The sequence below is a fragment of the Chiloscyllium plagiosum genome, unplaced genomic scaffold (genome assembly GCF_037043375.1).
Source record: "Chiloscyllium plagiosum isolate Xiang-an unplaced genomic scaffold, Cpla_swu_hap1 HiC_scaffold_21, whole genome shotgun sequence".
Taxonomy (NCBI): Eukaryota; Metazoa; Chordata; class Chondrichthyes; order Orectolobiformes; family Hemiscylliidae; genus Chiloscyllium; species Chiloscyllium plagiosum.
Genome location: NW_028270159.1, coordinates 101,951,450 through 101,968,374, shown reverse-complemented (window position 1 = coordinate 101,968,374; position 16,925 = coordinate 101,951,450). Strand labels below are relative to the sequence as shown.

Below are 16,925 nucleotides of genomic sequence, written 5' to 3'. Positions count from 1 at the left end.
CACGCTGAGACGACTCCCAATTATCTCCGTCATCCATGTATATTTTTTTATCCTTCCTTATTCTCCCACGGAGTGTGGCCATCATAGTCTGAACAGCACTTGTTGTGCATCCTTAACTCTCCTTGATCTGAGTCAGAGGGAATTTATGGGTGAACCGTACTATTGTGCGACTGGAGACATATATTTGCTGGTCTTGTTAAGGACGGCAGATTTCCCGTTTGAAGGGAAATGAAAGAATGGGTTTTCAGCAACTTAAAACTTTTTGTCACTCTTTCTCTGAGCGGGTTTATATGCCAGATTTTATTCATCAAATCTAATTACTACCAGCTGCGATGCGCCATTCTCCAAGGGTTGCTGGCCCAAATATAGCCATTACATTTGCAGATGACACGAAGATTGGTGGAGTAGCAGAAAGCATAGGGGACTGACAAAGAATGAAGGAGAATATAGATAGACAGCAGAGTTGAGCAGAGAATTGGCAGATGGAGTTGAATCCAGGCAAATGTGAGGTAATGCATTTTGGGAAGTCTAATTCTCGAGCGAAGTCTACTGTAAACGAAAGAGCCTTGGGAAAAGTTGATGAGCAGAGCGATCTGGGAGTTCAGATCCTTTGTACCCTGAATGTAGCTGCACAGGTGGATTGAGTGGACAAGAAGGCATATGACGTGCTGGCCTTCACTGGTCGGTGCATTGAGCATAAGAGCCTGCATGCGAAAATTGTACAAGATTTTGGTTCAACCGCATTTAGAATGTTGTGTACTGTTCTGGTCGCCAAATTACCAAAACGATGTGCACGTTTATGAAAGAGTGCAGAGAAGATTTATGAGGGTGTTGCCTGGTATGGAAGGTGCTAGGTCTGAAGAGAGGTTGAGTAGGTAATGTTCGTTTTCATTAAAGAAAACAAGATTGAGAGGGACCTGATTGACATCTACAAAATCATGAAGGGTATAGCCAGGGTGGATAGAGATAAGCTTCTTCCCAAGGTGAGGGATTTAATAATGAGATGTCACACATTCAAGGTGAGAGGTGAAACGTTTAAGAGAGTTCGACGTTGGAAGTATTTTACACAGAGGGTGGTAAGTACTTGGATAGTGTTGCCAGCAGAGGTAGTAGAGGCAAGCACGGTAGATTCATTTCAGGTGCCTCTGGACAGATGCATGAGTAGATGGGGTGCAGAAGGATACAGATGGTTTGGAATTGGGTAATAGGTTTTGACAGTGGATCAGCTCAGGCTTCGACGTCCAAAGGGTCTGTTCTTGGGCTGTAAATTTTCTGTTTTCTCTGTTCTTCTGTGTTCCCTACACGACCAACTTCATGCTACATTGCTACATCTCAGAGAATGACATTGTCAATTCCAATTATCACAGAGTGAATTCGAATATGACATGCGGCTGTGTTGGAATAAAAGATATACGCTGGATTGGAGTGTTTACTGGGAGCAAAAGGCTGATTTTGAGACGATTTGATCAAAAACAGCTCTTACTGTCAAAGTGACAAAACAGCGCATTGTTAAGGAAATTTTCAGAGAATGCTTTCAATTAATCGACCTCTCGCTTAAGACTCCAGCACACTTCCGCTGAGCCAATCTGCGGTGCGGGTTAATGCTGCTGTTGTATCTTAATAATCTAATAAACGGAGACAAATATGCCCTTCCTCCCCGCGTTTGACCAGGAACACTCCCAGCTTTGGCATTTCATGCGCCTCTGTACCATCATATAAGAACCACGTCCTCACTTTCAAACCAATCATTCCATTTCGGTACCGTGGTTGTGAGATTATTTCTCATGTAGCAGCTTTTACAACATGGAACATAGATTATTGGAACATCAGGCTCAGGAAAAGGACACAGGGTAGCAGTGAGGAAAAGAAAATTTATTTGAAAGTACCTCTTTCTGTGGACTTCTACATCATTTATTTCACTTGCTCATTTGGCTCTATCTAGTCTATTCTGTGCAGTTCTGTAATTCGCATGATACCACGAATATGATAGCACTGGAAATGATGCAGGGCAGATTTATCAGGATATTGTCTGGGTAGAAGAGTTTCAATTATAAAGAGAAATTGTACAGTCTGGAGGAGTTTTTTCTTATAGGAGAAGAAATTGAGAGGAGACATGATTGAGATGTACAAAATAATCAGGAATATGGATGGTGTAGACTGAAATAAACGTTTCTCTTTGATGGTGAGATCGATCACGGGGGTAGGGGTAGGGTGGCATAGGAAACATTTGAGTGAATGCGCAGACAAATGTATTGAAACAGCGGTTGGTTGAAAACTGGAAGTCAGTGCATGCAAAGGTTGGAGAGGCAGAAATCCTCATAACTTTCAGAAGTATTCAGATGTGAATTTTGTGACGCCAAGTCAGACGAGGCTATAGGCCAAGTGATTTTAAGAAGTATTCAGATAATTAAGCGAATGTTAATTTCCAGCAATACCAAATAGGCTTCTTTTTGCATAAAATTCCTGGATAGTACCACCGCCTGTCACTGCGTGAGATCAGGTTCAATTCACTTCCAGGGTGAATGCTTGCATATTGGGATAGCTCAGTGGGTAGAACTGCACCTTTCCACGCCAGAAACCGGCATTCGATTCCAGACTTGTTTGACTGACTCTGTGGAGTTTGCACTCTCATGCTCTCTCTCTTCCTTGTGAGTTTCCTCTGGCTGTTCCGATACCTTCCCACAGTGCAAAGGTGTGCAAATCGGGTCAATGGCAAACAAAATCTAAATGTGTTGTAAATCAGAGACAAAAGTCAGAATTGCAGCTCGGGGAAAACGGAATGACCATTTCAGGTCAACATACCCTTCCTCGGAACTGTTTTTAATTAGCAATGCTTCTCTGATTTCTCTCCACTGTTGCTGCCTGACTCGGTGAGGTTTTGGAGCAGTTTCTATTTTCGTAGGTGGATCATAAATGCGGATTTAGAAAGATAGAATGGTGCAGTGTGAATCTCTTCCATGGCACAGTGCAGACTCAACTGGCCAAATGGTTTCTGTATGCACTGTGTCTAATTCCATTAACACTGTATCGATAAGTCTTTGTCCTTTTTTAGTCTTTGTTATTCACATCTATCCTGTCATGTGAATTGCAGAACAGGACAATCGACATTCCGGGCATAAACCACCACCAAACCGTTATCACCTGACGTCTGGAAGATGAACGCCTCATATTCTGCCTTGGGACCCTGCAACCACACGGGAAAAATGTGGATTTCAACGGCTTCTTCATTTCCTCTCGCCCAACATTATTACAGTCTGAAGAATCCAACTCAGCACCACCCTCCGGACCCATACATCCCTCCCCATCTGACATATCACCTCCTCATCACCTCCTCCCCTGCCTCGATCCACCATTTGCTTTCCCAGCTACCTTGCACCCAACTCCAAACCCCTCCCATTTATTTCCCAGCCCCACCCACAAGACTCATTCCTGATGAAAGACTTATGCGAAGATTCTCCCGCTCCTCGGATGCTGCCTGACCTGCTGTACTTTTCCAGCATGACACTACCGCCATGGTGAAGAAAGACGAGCTCTGCTCAGGCTCTTTATCTGAGAGTGGAGAAGGCTGAGTGAGGAAGTGATTAAGGTGTACATGAAGGGGATCGGTATATGTAACAGGAACAAACTTCTTATGGGAAGAGTTAACAACCAGGGATTTTCCGTTAAACACAAGGGAGAGGGTGCTCAGACGAGATTTAGGAAGAGCGTTTTCACTCTTAGAGTGCTGTTTATTTGGAATTCACTGTGTGAACCGTGTGGTAAAGGTATGAGTCAGTAAAACATTTCAGGAGTATTTAGCCGAATACTTGAGAAGCTAGAGCAAACATGGATAAGGACCAGGTACTGGAAAGTGGGGTGAAGTTAAACAGATGTCTGATGAAAGAACCGAACACTGTACAGATAATACAGAGCATGAAAGCATGGGAAGGGCGATCTGTTACAAGGGGTCTGCGGAATGTTACACTCATCAAAAGGTTACTGAGGCAGGATGGAGCCAGTGTAGCAGAATGGGATAGGAATAGTGGAAGGCTCCTAAACCAATTAGCAGAGTCAGACTGGACTGAAAGGTTACTATGGCAGGCTGAGATAAAAACAATTAGTAAAGTCAGTCTCGCCTACTCAATATCATCATGGCAGTTTGGGACAAGTCGTGACAATACATACTAAGGACATGACTTTAAATAATTAATTGATAGTTCAGTCAGCCTGCTTGAAAGACGGAAAGATATGACATTAAATATCTAATCAGTAGTTAGCTTGGAACAGGGAAACATTGTGATAGATGGGCTAGCTATTATCTGATCATGACAGGTTAGTCTGGGATGGAAGTTCATTGTAGCACAGGTGGCAGTAGAATACCTAATAGTGACAGTCGAATAATATTAAGTAGAATTATGAAAAACCATAGTGGCAGAAGTAGAACGATAATGGGAACTAACACTATTGTTTTATTGTACAGCTGGACTGAGGTAATTCTGACTAATACAGTTGGGCATTCTGATCAGCTAAAAAACATGATTTTAAAAAAAGGAAAGGAGTGATGGAGTTTAATTCAGATACATGCGAGGTGCTGCACTTTGGGAAAGCAAATCTTAACAGGACTTATACACTTAATGCTAAGGTCCGATGGAGTGTTGCTGAACAAAGAGACCTTGGAGTGCAGGTTCATCGCTCCTTGAAAGTGGAGTCGCATGTAGAAATGATAATGAAGAAGGCGTTTGGTATGCTTTCCTTTTTTGGTCAGAGTGTTGAGTACAGGAATTGGGACGTCATGTTGCGGCTGTACAGGACATTGGTTTGACGACTGTTGGAATATAGCGTGCAATTCTGGTCACCTTCCTATCGGAAAGATGTTGTGAAACTTGGAAGGGTTCAGAAAGATTTACAAGAATGTTTCCAGGGTTGGACTTTGAGGTATCGGAAGAGGCTGAACAGGCTGTGGCTGTTTTCCCTTGAGCGTCAAAGGCTGAGGGATGGCCTTATAGCGGTTTACAAAATTATGAGGAGCATGGACATTATAAATAGACAAAGTCTTTTCCCTGGGTCGGAGAGCTCAGAACTAGAGGGCATAGTTTTAGTTTTAGAGGGGAATGATTAAAAAAGAGACCTAAGGGACAACTTTTTCACACAGAGGGTGGTATGTGAATGTAATGAGTTGCCAGATGATGTGGTGGAGGCTGGTACAATTGTAACATTTAAGCGGCTTGTGAATAGGAAGGGTTTGGAGGAATATGGGCCAGTTGCTGGCAGGTGGGACTAGATTGGGTTGGGATATCTGGTCGCCATGGACAAGTTGGATAGCAGCTACTGTTTCCATGCTACATATCTCTATGACTCTATGCCATGGACCCTGAGGTTCGAGGGGATTCAAGCATTTGTTTTCTGAATGTCACGGTTTTTGCTTGCAAATAAAAGATTTACTCCTTGAAAAACTCTCTGCATCTCCTGGTGATTGTTGACATTTTCTCCACGACTACCGCAACTTTGGATGCAGTTAAATTGTGGTGACTGCAGCTCTGTGGCGCAATGAAAAGCCTGTTAGATTGCTACAAATTTGGTAACTTTGCTATTCAAAGTTTGTGGGTTTTAATCTCACCAGAATTGGAGTTTAGTTCAGTTTTCAACTGAATCATTGATTGTTGTGCTGATTTATCGCCAACTCCTGTCATCTGGAGTTCTCGTCCCTGCTACTGACCAGAGGAAATTCCTTACCTTCTTGGTTGTGAGTTTTTACGGAGTCATGATCAGACCAGAATCAGATGCTCACCCGCAAAACCTGCAAACTTCGTTCAGAAACCCACTGTCTGTAAACACATTTCCCTCTCAAAGTTGCACAGAAATTGTCGATTGCTTAAATGTCTTTATCCCGTTGTGTGACAGGTTGTTGTGGATGAGCTGTGGAAAGACATTGACGTGTTTGGTCAGCCATGATGATATCAAACGGCGGATAGTACAGGTAATTGGAATAGCCTCCTCCTGTTCCTCTCTTTCTGTGCTGTTTCTTACAGAAGGTTTTCAAAATTAACATAATGAGAGCAATGTGAATCGACACTACGGAATATCAAAGTGCTCCACTTTACCCCACCGCTTTCGCAGCCAGAACAGACAGCTCCTATTGCAGCTTTAGATCAGACAGTGAAGGATTCTCTCAGGCGCTCTGTCAGACTGCAGGCTCCTTCACACAGGTTTCCAACTGGGCACATGGAACAAGCAAACGTGTGGATATTGGGATTCAGGGACAGATTTCCACTCTGCTGGGCTGCAGTTCTGGTCACATGAATTTCTGACATGCTGAGTCTTTCTGTGCATTCTACCACTTTACGATTTAAACTGTAATTGATTTTTTATTATTGCATAACATTCTAACATCTTCAATATTCATGCAAACTGTGCATGAGTTCTTGGATGTAGGAATGGTGAAGATTATTCATGAATGCAATATATTTCATGTTACCTGTATGAACTTTCAGAAGGAAGTTGGTGAGGTTTCATTGATTCGAATTCTCTGCCGATTGAAGCTGATCGAATGAAAAGCCCTGTGACAGCGTCAATGTAACATTGTCTGTAAACAATGCAGGAACCAACGGAAACCCATTTTTCTATGTAGTCTATTTTTCACATTTTTTTGTCCCTTTTGTGTCCTTTTCGTGAACCTGATACTTCAATAATCACAGGCTCATGTCAGTGTCACCTTGTCTGCCTTAGGTTTAATTTCAGAACAAGACGGTTCCTGGAAATGAAGTAGGGCAGGACATCACCACCAAAGATCCCACACTGTTGTGGTTCAGTGGTTAGTATTGCTGCCTCAACAGGGTCCAAAGTTCGTTTTTAGCCTCGGTGGACTGTCTGTGTCGAGTTTGCACATTCTCCCCGTGTCTGCGTGGGTTTTCTCCGGGTGTTCCAGTTTCCTCCCACAGTCCAAAGATTATGCAGGTCAGGTGAGTTGGTCATTCTAAATTGCCCATATTGCATTTGTCAGAGGGGAAATGGTTCTGGTTGGGTTACTCTTCGGAGGGTTGGTGTGGACGTTTGGGTCCGAAGGGTCTGCTTCCATATTGTAGGGAATCTAATAATCACGGCAAAAGTAGAGCAGTTGAGTTAAAATTCCCAAGGTACGTGTAGGTCACGTGACAGTTTCGCTGTCTGCGGCTCTAGTCGCACAGTTGGTCAGCGCTGAATACTTAAAAGTGCATAACATGCCAAGGCTGTAAGTTCAATGCTTATCTAAAGATGTTGTTACTGACATTGACCAGGGATTACTGAAGCATCAGACTGAAGCGCAGTTGAAAACAATGTTGAGTAAAGTAGCATTTATTTGAAAACACCAGTTTCTGACGTGGGGAAAAGTTTTGCCTTTGTTAAACATGCCAATTATTAACAAAAAATCTGCAAATTTCCCCACGTGAATATCCATCTGTGGATAGAGAAACAGAGGTGAAGTTTTAGGTTGATGACTTTCCTCAAATCGCTGACCTAGCACTGGATTACGTCCTGGGAAAGTCTGTATAAATCGTTTCATATCATTCAATTTCCTGAGAGCTGCACAGCTCATTCAACCAATCGAAACTATTAGATTTATCTATTTGTGGAGTTTGACTGTTGTCGGTAAACCTGGTAAAGGATCTGGGCAAGTAGTTTTGCTATTGGGAGGAACAAAGTGTCAAACTGGAATAAGGTTGAGTCTTGATGCAGGATTTTTCAAACGGAGATAAAAGTGTATTAAATAGACTCACTCCCCTTTCGGTTGATTATGATCAAGTGTTCAAGGCAACAGATGGCAATGATAATGAGGTTTTACATCGACAGGCCAAATCTTGCTCACTCGAGGCACCACAGTATTACAGATCAGGTGAGCGGGGGAGATGATGATCATTGTGGACACCTGAGACAGTGAGAGCATTAATCCCACGCTGTTGGTCTCACTTTTCTCATAAACCAGTTAGTCAGTGGACTAAGCTAACCGACTTCCATTCAATGCAGAGCTAAACCAAACAGCTCAGTGCATTCACAGTATGTACTATTTGATGTTGAATGAGTTGCTGCACCTTCCAACTCCACTAGCTCTTCTTATATTTAACATTTTCAGTTGCAGGTGTCATGCAATTTCTTTCCTATGAATGTTAACGAATTCAGGAATGTTTCCATTTTTCATCCCCATCCAGGCAGCCCAGAATGACTGTCGCTGTTTAATTTTCCCCGTGTCTGCGTGAGTTTCCTCCGGGTGCTCCGGTTTCCTCCCACAATCCAAACCTGTGCAGGTTAGGTGAATTGGCTGTGTTAATTTGCCCATAGTGTTAGGGGCAGGGGTAAATGTAGCGGAATGGGTCTGGGTGGATTGCGCTTCGGCGGGTCGTTGTGGACTTGTTGGGGCGAAGGGCCTGTTTCCAAACTGTAAGTAATCTAATCTAATCTAATCTAATCTAATCTAATCTAATCTAATCTAATCTAATCTAATCTAATCCAATCTAATTCACTCCTTGTCTTTCTGCACTCGCTTTTCAAATATTCTTGAATCAGCTCCTAAAATGATTCTATTTCTGAAAATTCATCTCCGAATTCAATAACTGTCAGAATAGAAAATGCCTACTCCAAACTTCTTTATCGTGCCCCGATGGGTTTGAAGTTCTAACCTCTAGTTTCCACTCACCTAAAAGAGGAAATTTCCCTCGTATTTTCACTTAACAACTTCACATCAGCTGGATAACTTCTTTTCTGACACAACTAAGTCTTTCCTGATTTCTCCCGCATTATTCCTTATCTATGCCACCATCCCATTAAACCCCCTCTTTTCGTTTCTAGTAGCTTTATCTCCCAGTACACCTCATTTACATCGTTTCTACCGACATGGTATCATGGCCGTGTCATTCCTAACGTCTTTATAGTCCAGTAAACACTGCCCGTGTCTTTCGTCATGTCTTTATATCCCTATATATTTCAACCTGAGAAAGGATGCTGGGTCCAATTCAATGCATGAAAACTCACCACTAAGCTGTGCAATCTTATTACCGACACAGGAAAGGTGGAAGCAATTTCAATTACAGCTGAATGGATTGGTTGCAACAGAATCGAGTCAAATCCCAGTCACATACTTGACTGTTGTTCTTATAGTTATTTGTTCTCTACGTGTGCTGAAGTAACACAGTGAGGGATCAATTACTATTACCAGACATACATAAAGGGGTGGGTGTGAAATGCTGAAGTTGTGAGACCAGGGCAGTTTTTATTGACATAGACCAATCACTGTTCGAATATCAGTCTTAGGAATTAGACAGTGAACGATTTTGAGCGAAATTTGAGCAGGGAGGTTTACCGCATGACGTAACACCAAATTGTGTGGTTACTTTGTTGTTTACCTCATTTGTGTGTTTTGTCTCATTGAGGATTTTGAAGTTGTCCCCTCGATACAAAAGTTCCGTGCTTTTGCACCATTATACAAAAGACGCAGTACAATGACACCCAACGTTGTTTCAGTCTACTTGTACAGATATTGGCCCCTAGAAACAATGTGCTACATTCCCGCTCATATGGCTCTTTTCATTACATCGGCTTCTGTTCTTCACGGAATCTGATTCAGCAGATCTTGTCACTGAGTCATTTCTTTGTATGTGTTCAGATGATGTGAGCAGAATATCACATTCGTAACACAGAATTCAGACCATAATCAGGGAACCGTACTCTGCTCTTGAACATTTCAAGAACACCAGGAAGAAATATCTTCAAAATTTACTCACCTGTTTTTCAGAAGAAAGATAAACAGTTCCAGATGTCTGCTTTTGTTGTCACACGGACCAAGGTTGGAAATGCTGAAGCCAGTAGAGACTGTCCGCTCTCCCACATCCATTTTCTCCCCAGGAGGTGTTAAGACGATGGTATGAATCGGATTCTTCTGCAAAGAAGAATCTTTTTATCCATTAATGTCTGGTGTATGGGCCCACCAGACTCCGGCTGGGCCTCCCTGTTAGCACTGACTAAAACGGTTTCCTGCAGTCTTCAGCTTTTTGTAGCATGTACCTTCGAGGATGACATCAAAAGATATTCACTGTTACTGTGTGATACTCTTCCAATGGAGACAGCTGTACCAATGGAAGCAGCTCAGTCCGCGGTCATGGGACAAACAGCAGCATCCCGCATGGGGAAATTCTGCAGTGTGTCCTGCAGATCAGATACAGTGAACTGTATCATTCAGATCATACCAGAGTGAGAGCACTCGAAAAGGCTAATTGGTCACTCGTATCTGTGTCAGCTTTGGAGATACAAAATATTGGTTAAAGCGGAAACACTGGATTTAGGATCAGGTTTCAAGTGTTTACGTGAGGCAGGAAGCAGAAAAAGATACACTGTGAAGAGATTGGGATGTGACTACTGGAGCAGCAAATAGGTTGTACAGCGCAGAGGAGAGCTTTGAAGTATTAAATTCTGATTGATGGGCTGATCATGCTATCACTTGGCCACGCTGCTACAGAAGATAATATGTCAGTGTCTCTCGGAATTGTGATGTCGCAGGCAAATATCACCGTTACACTGAAGGAAATTCCTTTATCCAATGAGAGGGCAGTCTGTATGTAAATTAGCTTCAATATTGAACCCTTTCTCATAAATAATTCCACTCCATCTCAGTGTGTTGTATTGTCTCCTTTCCACTTTACCTGTCGTTGTGCCTGCACAGAAATTGATTTCCTCCTTCAGCATGTCTTTTCCATTCTGGGTGATATGATGCAGTTGCAATGACCCACCTTCTGACAGAATTTTCCACTTCACTTCAGCCCGCCCTAACTTCGCTGTCTGATACCATTCCCGTTGTTGAGGTGTTAAGCGCTCGTCTCAGATCCAGCCTGCCCTCACCCAAAATAAACGCAAAACTCAGTCACATTGTGATCACTGCAATCCAGGGGAATCTTCACTCCGACGCCATTGATTATTCCCAGGAGAAAGTTAGGACTGAAGATGCTGGCGATCAGAGTCGGGAGTGTGGTGCTGGAAAAGCACAGCAGGTCAGTCAGCATCCGAGGAGCAGGAGACTCCACGTTTCAGGCATAAGCCCTTCACCAGGAATAAGGCTTGTGAGTCGGGACTGAGAGATAAATGTTCGGGGTGTGAGGTTTGGGGGTTGAAGCTGGGAAAGCGATAGTTGGATGAAGGTGAGGGAGAAAATGATGGTTCAGAAGAAGCAGTGATGGAATGGGTCCAGAGGGCGGTGCCAAGTTTGAGGCTTGGGATATGGGGGAAGGGATATGAGGAAACTGTTCAAATCCACACTTCTCGCATGAGGTGACAGAGTCCCAAGGCGAAATATACGGCGTTCCTCCTCCAGGTATTTGGTGGTTATGGTTTGGCGGTGAAGGAGGCCCAGGACCTGTACGTCTTTTACGGAGTGGGAGGGGAAGTTGAAGTGTTCAGTCATGGGATGGTGAAGTTGGTAGGTGCAGGTGTTCCAGAGCTGTTCTCTGAAATGATCTGCAAGAAGGCATCCTGTCTCCCTGGTGTAGAGGAGATTACACTGTGTGCAATGGAAGCCGTAGATGACATTGGAAATGGGAAAGGTGAATTTCGAACGGATGTGGAAGGATCCCTTTTGGCCTAGGACGGAGATGAGTGAAGTAGTGTGGGCGCTGTTTTTACCCTTCCTGCTGTGGCAGGGAAAGATGCCAGTAGTGGGGTGTGGGTTTATTGGGGGTTGTAGACCTGACGAGGGGTTCGAAGAGGGAATGGTCTTTTCAGAATGCTGATAGGGGTGTGGAGGGAAATATATATCTGATGGTGGGGTCTGTTTGGAGATGGCAGAAGTGGTGGAGTATGATGTGTTTTATGTGGAGGTTGGTGGGGTGAAAGTTGAGGACCATGGAGTTCTGTCCTTGTTGTGGGATGGGGTGGGTTTTGAGGGCGGTGGTGAGTGAAGTGGACGAGATGCATTGGAAAGGGGGAGGGAATTTGCGATTATGGAAGAAGGAGACCAACTGGGACTTTCTGAAGTGGAATTGGTCATCCTGGGAAAAAGATGTGGTAGAGACGGAGGAATTGGGAACCAGGGATGGCGTTTTAACACGAGGTGGGGTGGGAGGAGGTGTAGTATTGGCAGCTGTGGGAGCCGGTGGGCTTGTAGCATATGTCTGTTATTCGCTGGAGACTGTGATAGACAGGTCCGAAAAGGGGAGGGAAGTTGCCAAGAAGATCCAGGGGAATTTGAGGTCGGGGTGAAAAAAGTTGGTCACGTTAGTGAACTGTTCAACCTCCTCGTTGGAGCACGAAGTGGCGCCAATGCATTCATCAATGTAGCGGAGGAACAATAGGAGTGAGTTGCTAGTGTAACTGCGAAAGACAGATAATTCCACATATCTGATAAACAGGCAGGCACAACTAGGACACATGCGGGTGCCCATGGCGACCCCTTTGGTTTGGAGGTAGTGGGATTATTGGACAGAAACGTTGTTGAGGATGAGGATCAGTTCAGATAGGTGGATGAGGGTGTCGGTGAAAGGTACTAGTTGGGCTGGGGTGAGATGAAGACACAGAGGGCTTGGAGACTTTCGTCATGGCAGATGGATGTGCAGAGGGACTGGATGTCCAAAGTGAAGATGGTGCATTGTGGGCCAGGGAAACAAAAGTCTTGGAGGAGTTGAAATGCATAGGTAGTGTCATGAACGTAGGTGGGGATTTCCTGGACTGGAGAGACAGGAAGGTGCTGAGGTAGGAAGAGATGAGTCGGGTCGGACAGGCGCAGGATGAGACAACAGGTCTTAGGAAGGAGGTAGAATGGGAAATGCGGGGTTCATGGACAATGAGGTTGGAGGCTGTGGATGAGAGATTCCCCAAACGATATGAGATTGTGATGGTCTGGGAGATGATGCGAGGTGAAGCTGTGATCGGGGGCAGTAGGAAGAGTTGTCTGCGAGTTGGCGCCTGGCTTCTCATGCCGTCTCACAAACCTCATTCCTGATGAAGGGCTTACGCCTGAAATGTCCATACCCCTGCTCTTCGGATGCTGCCTGACCTGCTGTGCTTTTCCAGCATCACACTTTCGATTCATTCATTATTGCGGTTTCATTTCACACTACCAGGTCCGTGCTGTCTGTTTGCCTCCAGAAAGCACTGTTCTCATAACGTGCTGCAACATCTGCCAATCTCAAACATAAACAGAAATTGCTGTAAAACCTCAGCAGAAGTGGCAGCATTTGTGCAGATGAGTCACAGTTAACGTTTCAGATTAACTGGGTCCGTTCCTCCACAGATGCTGCCAGACTTTCTGAACTTTTCCAGCAACCTGTTTTTGTTTGATTTTCAACATCGGCAGTTCTTTCGCTTTTTTTTCTTATCTCTACGAATATGATTTGGCTCAAGATTATGTTAAATGTTTTGAATATGACTGCGATCGAAAGACCAGATTGCACCAACCCGCTCCTGCTACTTGGTTCATGTGACCAATGCCTTTCCACTTGGTCACCGTGCCCGAGAGCTGCACGACATATAAATTAACAAAATTATGGTATTCTCTCAGATTGGTAATCAGGAGCGAGATTGTTTGAATTATTGAAACAGTCAGATAAACTGAGAAAATACCGGATATTAAATGGGGAACCATTAGGGAAAGGGAGAACAGTGAATGATAGTGTTCTGGCAAAATTTAAATGTCATTGCTCAAGATTCCAAAAATGCTATCTTTCACAAACATACCACAATTTGGAATGTAACTTTTCGCACAAGCAATGGAAGCAGATTGCAAAATCTTAGTCTAAAAATCTTGCTGCAACTGCTTTAGTTTTAATGAACGCACACATGGGCTTCAGTGCTGTATTAATCTCCTAAACTGTCGAAGGAAATCTTTGCCTTCGAGGATACGTGGAGAAAGTTCACTGATTCATCGCAGTAATGGCAGGACTGTCCTCTGGAAGCATATAAGTACATTTATTCAATGCTCCATGGAGTTTCGAATAAGAGGTGAAGGGAATGTCTCCATTCACTAATTAATAATTCAGTAGAACTCAATACAGGGACACATGAAGTGATGAACTAATTGGGCAAGAACACGGAAATACGATACAAACGATACGACAACTACTATATGGAAAGTGTTGATTTCAGATCCACGGTGGCATTTTGTAATGATATTTACTGTCCAGAATCATCCTGCACTGGAATGACTAGAGCCCGAATGTGATGTATTTGAAATTCAGTTAACATTAGAAATAGCTGCGACTCACTCGGGTCAGGGAGATTTAGAGAAATTATATTTAAAAAGTAAAGAGTTCATCGCATAACTGTGAAATCTTTAGGTCACCCTCGGTGGGAGCATTGTGTGTAATCCTTGTCCTCATTCTCCACCAAAGACATGTGAAGAGGTTAAAAAAGGCACAGACGCTGCTTACTGAATATCAAGATATTAGGAAGCCGAGGGACGGGGTTTCCCGAGACATAAAGACATCGGCGAGCTTAGAAACTGTTTCATCGGCATGATAGAGAGAATGAAGGAGTTTATTCACGAGATGTGGAAAAGCTAGACCAGAAACATTCAAGGTTAAAAGTAAACAAAAGAGATTTTCACATAATGTGAGATTTGAAGTGACTAAATCGGGGAAGTTCCCTCTTTCAAGTGAATCAACAACTTTAGTTAGAGCTTCAAAACTATTAGTGAATGATTAAGAAACGATTGGATGAGAGTTTCTTCCACTCAATAAAGTTACTGAAATCCTGAATGACTTTCTGGAAATAAAACGTAGATTTCTGATTTCGTAGTGTTTTAAAAGACGCACGAACAAACGTACAAGGAGGGAATTTACCCATGAAAGAAAGAAATCGTGTGGGTCTGGATTAATTTCAAATATGGTTGTTTTCAGACAAAAAGGCATTTCATGAACACGTACAGCTGAATAAGATTGAGTATAAAAAGTTCATGGATTTGACAGGTGTAGCGTATTATTCAAGGTGAAGCATTCTAAATGCAGCCGATGTCCTAAAATAACTGCAGACAGAAGTTGCATCCTAATGAGTAGCAATTGAATCGTCACTTGGAGACGCAACACCTACTTTAAAGATGTGACCACATTCACATGATATTAGGTGTATTTCACGCTTTCTTATCTCCACCACCAAGTAGACCCTGTCTTTTTTGTATTTTTTACCCTCTGTAGCACACCGTTTCAGCTGAAAGATGCTCTGACTAAAATTGAAAACAATATTCCGACGGTCCTATGAGATCAGTCTTTTTTTTGATTATTCCAATGACCATTGCGAGTTTGCAACAAAATGCATAACATGGGAACCAGGTCAACATCGATTTTTCCGGAATTTAACGCAGTGCACATGGGAAACGTCATCAGTCTACTGAAAAATCACCTTTGGCTATCTTTCCACACACGTCTCTTCACGTTTTAAATATTAGCAGTATGTTTGTTGATCAAGGTGTCATTATCCAGAAAAGGCAGTTTCTCAATCCACAAAAACTGGTAATTTTCCATAAATTTGACTTTGCTCAATATCACCTTCCATCCGTACCTCTTAACACGACAACAAATCAAAGCTGTTTCATGTGAGGCTCAAACTTAAAACTTCGGCAGAGCACAGCCCACTATATTGGCACAGAGATACCTTGCACTGGTCACCTGCAGCACTGAAGCAACACATTAATGCTTACCTCCACATTCCTGGCTGTACCATAACGGTAAGGAACCGAGTTTCTCTGATTCCATAACTGGCATTATGCCATCATCTTCACCAGTGGGTCTGACCCCTTGTAAGGAATGTGGTGAGCTACTCATTGCAAAGATGGGTAGTTTGTTGAAATGTACAATTTCAACATTTGCATTCACTCACCCATGAGCCTTTTATTTTGTTTTTCATTGGTAGAAATGTTAAAATTGACATCTTGAACAGACTCAATGACAGATCTCCATTGTATCTCTGGCATCAAATTCCAAAGTGTAAACCACTTCTGAACTCTTCCACCGCATTCCGCTGTTTGGGAAGTGTCCCTGTTGGGGGAATGCACTTCCCTGTGTGTCAACTGCTGCTCCCAGCATGATTTCTGGCACTGCACTCATTTTCCTTCTGACACTCGCTCACTGTGTTGCTGTGATCATCTTGTCGCACGGCCCAGGAAATGATACAGATCAAGGTTTTTGCATTGTTGAATTCAATTGTCAGTTTAGCCTTATTTAGGATTTTGAAATTGTCTGTCCTGTATACAAGGGCGTGTCAAAAATATCTGAGCGGAAGAAAGGTGTTCCGAACAATGACGTTGAGCACTATGCACTCTCCTCCAGTTTGGAAAACAATTCCTAACACACAACTTTACATCTCCTGCTGTCACCGGCTCTCCACTCCATTGATTTCAAATCTTCACAGAATTCAACAGATCTTGTTGCAGTCATTTCTTCATTTTTGCTCTGATCACTGTGAGCAGAGTGTCACATTCGGAGTGCGCTTGCCCCACAGCCTAGAGGTCAGACGATACTCTTGGAACCATATGTGCTATTTATCATTTCACCAATACCAAGGAGAAATATCTGTGTACATAATTTACAATTCACTTATTCATAAGATCAGAGGGGTAGCCGCCCATCTGACGAGGTGGCCGAGAGGTTAAGGCGATGGACTGCTAATCCATTGTGCTCTGCACGCGTGAGTTTGAATCCTACTCTCGTCGCTATTGCTGACGATTTTCAATGTGGCTGTTTTTGGATAATCACAGCCTTCTTATTGAAATTGGAACTCCAATAGTGTGTTTATATGCATCAACGCTATTATAAAGTATCAAAGAATAAATTGAGCCTGTTGCCTAAACTGCATTGAAATGTAGATTGAATTGGAATAATTAAAAGGAACGCCATTTTCTTTTCCAAGTCAAGTTGCGTGAACTTTTATTGTCTGAAAGGGATCCAGGAAAACCAAATAACGAGAGATGCGAAGTGCATGTTTATGCATGGGATTCTTAA

The 16,925-nt window shown here is 43.1% G+C and overlaps 1 non-coding gene across 1 annotated transcript; it reads left to right on the top strand.

Moving 5' to 3' along the window:
* The first annotated feature begins 16,554 nt into the window (after nt 1–16,554).
* On the top strand, nt 16,555–16,636 carry trnas-gcu (transfer RNA serine (anticodon GCU)). Its single transcript has one exon. It is a non-coding gene; the product is annotated as a tRNA-Ser (tRNA).
* Nucleotides 16,637–16,925: the final 289 nt, after the last annotated feature.